Source organism: Diorhabda carinulata, chromosome 7, assembly GCF_026250575.1.
Source record: "Diorhabda carinulata isolate Delta chromosome 7, icDioCari1.1, whole genome shotgun sequence".
Taxonomy (NCBI): Eukaryota; Metazoa; Arthropoda; class Insecta; order Coleoptera; family Chrysomelidae; genus Diorhabda; species Diorhabda carinulata.
In genome coordinates this window covers 13,683,540-13,686,578 of record NC_079466.1, presented here as the reverse complement: position 1 = coordinate 13,686,578, position 3,039 = coordinate 13,683,540, and positions in this window count along the sequence as shown.

The window sequence follows — 3,039 nt, the reverse complement described above, 5'->3', positions numbered from 1 at the left end:
ATCGTACGTGAAATTAACACCTTACAGTCAAGATTGGTTTTCTTATCATTTTCTGCGAGAAAGACGATGAAAATGACGCCCGACGAGGTTGAGTGTCAAGATGCTTTCACTTTTCTTTAATTTTCCTGAATACACCGCCACTTTACTCCCACTGGGCTCGGAATACGTGGAAGAGACAATGACTTAAAAGGCTTCTAGCTCTTTTTCGTTTTCCTTCTTGTCGTTTTATTTGAAATAATGTGAAAATAAATTCGATTTTCGGTGTATTTTTATTAGTTTTATTCAGTTTTTTTAAAACATTTTCAATTTTTAAACTAGAAACCGTCGGGAATTGCCGTAAAAAATCAATTTTAAAATGATTTTTCACAAATGATGATAAGTTATTTTTATAAAAAATCAATTTTATTCAATATAAAGTAGGTTATAAATATAATAACTAAAATTGTGCAAATATCATCATCTTTTTGAGACGCCTTGTATAAAAAATATATTCATTACTCACGAAAAGGACTTTTCGTTTTGGTGAGACTCTTTGCTTGTAGAATGCATTGCAAGGTCTCTCTGAAGCTCCCAACAAGAAGTCTGCCATCATTGAAACGCTGCGTCTTTAATATATTTTATTCATCCATGACAGATGACAGGTGAAATGTCTTAATCGGATAATTAGATCCAGAGAAAATTACTAAAAACGTTTTTCTCATATACGTTTTTACAAATATCTTTCAAAATAATGAATCAATCGAAATATACTTTCAAATTGATTTGTAGAGATTTGAAATCCCCACAAAATGACAGATGAAACGTCTTGATCGGATAATTAGATCCAGAGAAAATTACTTAAAACGCTTTTCTCATATACGTTTTTACAAATATCTTTCAAAATAATGAATCAATCGAAATATACTTGCGAAATGATTTGTAGAGATTTGAAATCCCCACAAAATGACAGGTGAAACGTCTTGATCGGATAATTAGATCCAGAGAAAATTACTATAAACTGCTTCTCAAGATAAGAAATCAGAAGATACTCCTGGAAATAGAAGGTTTCTGCTTTAAAGACTTAATCCAAGCAAAGCAGCAGTATTTTTAGGATGCTTCTTAACAAATCATTTAACTCGCCCTAGGTAAACCATTTTGGACTGCTGTCATTTCCAAACTCAAAACTTCATGTAAACAGCACCATCTTTGTTGAAACTTGTAATCTGTTCCAAGGTAACAAGGGTCTTAGGTACTGGGATTTCGGTCCCATAAGCTACACAGGGTGATTTTAATTAGTAACTTAATTATAGCTATGGCTTTTATACATTTAAAAACAGTGATCACAATTATTTATAGCTTCAAACTATCCCATATTGAGTAGTTTTTCAATTTTCAGAATTTGTAAATACATAGAAATTAATAAAAAAAACATTAAGGACAACAACAACTTTAGTTATTATATAAAAAACTTTGTTTCCATTCCATATTTATTTTAAATATGTTTATTTCCTTCAAATATCATCTGTTAATCGATAAAAACAGTACTAAATGATATGACCTTCTACTCTTATTGTATGTAATACGAATAGTGCTTAAAATATGACCTTGTTGACCTTTTGGCAACAGTCTGCTCTTAACAATATCATTTCAACTAAATAGATTAAATTAATTAACAATATTGAATTATTCTTATTGCAACCAAACAAAAATAGTTACACAATGGACTAGTATCTTATATATGATAATAAAAGGTATGAAAATACTGATATTATTACAGCAGTTTCTATATATAATATAACTACTGCCTTGAGAAATTCTGTATAATCAGCAAAATCGTGTATTTTCCCCAGAAAAATCTTTTAAGAACTTATTTACAAACTTAAAAACGGTAAATGAAAATCCCATCTCTATACCGATAACAATGTAAAAATTATACTTAACCTAAAAATTTAAATTATTCAAGATTTTATAATAAATTTCTTTAATTTCTTTTTTCTTAGAACTTTTGATATGTTTATGTTTCTAAATCAAAATAAATATATATTGTGTTAAAGACTTAAAGAAAAGTCGAAACATCAATTTTATCTATCTTTCAAAAATTATTTAAAAAAACTAATTTTGAAACAGAAGAGACCTAAAATCAAGAAGATTTAGAAAGATTTTATTATATTTACCTACAGTATAGTATGTTACTATGCTATAGAACATTTTTGTTCAACATACTTTTCAGTTAATAAAAATGTAAATACAAAAAACGCGTTTTTCATATATTTTTACCCATATCTTCCTAAATTATGGATCAATCGAAATATACTTTTAAGTTGATTTATAGAGAATTAAAATACCTACAAATTGACAGGTAAATCGTCCTCACCGGATTATTATATCCTGAGAAAATTAGTAAAAACTAAAAAATACATAACAATCTACTAAAAATGTTATTTTTATATAATAAAAGCAATAGAGCGTTTATTTGACATTTTATTTAAACTTTTTTTTTGCCAAAACTCAATTTTTGAGCAAATAAACACAATTTTATACATTTATAATTTAACTCTTTCTTAAAGTGGTATACAAATCCACACCTCTATTGTTTATAAATGAGGTGACGTCAGCGAGGAAACACCAGATCAGTTTCTTAGGAGGATCTTTAATACACATAGGAAGCAGTAAAGGATTATAACTGAGCCTTGCAGTATTCCAAAGTAACTATAAAGTATATCATAACTTAACTAACATCCCTGAAGCTGATCTTATCTACTATCAATTCCTTTTTTTTTACTCCAGTTACTAATATGATGTGTTATTTATTTTTTTAACTTTTTATTATAGAATTATCGAATAAGTTTAATATACACACTAAAAAAATTTTTCCCGCACTAAGAATCCCGATATCATGTAATTTTTATCGCATTTTTATTATTCTTTTCCAAATAATAATATAATCAACTATTTCTTTAAAACGAATGATATGTAACTGTTATTAGTAACTCGCCCACCACTATTATTTCCCAATTTTATAATCTATACAAATATGATGAATCGCCCACTTTTCAAAAT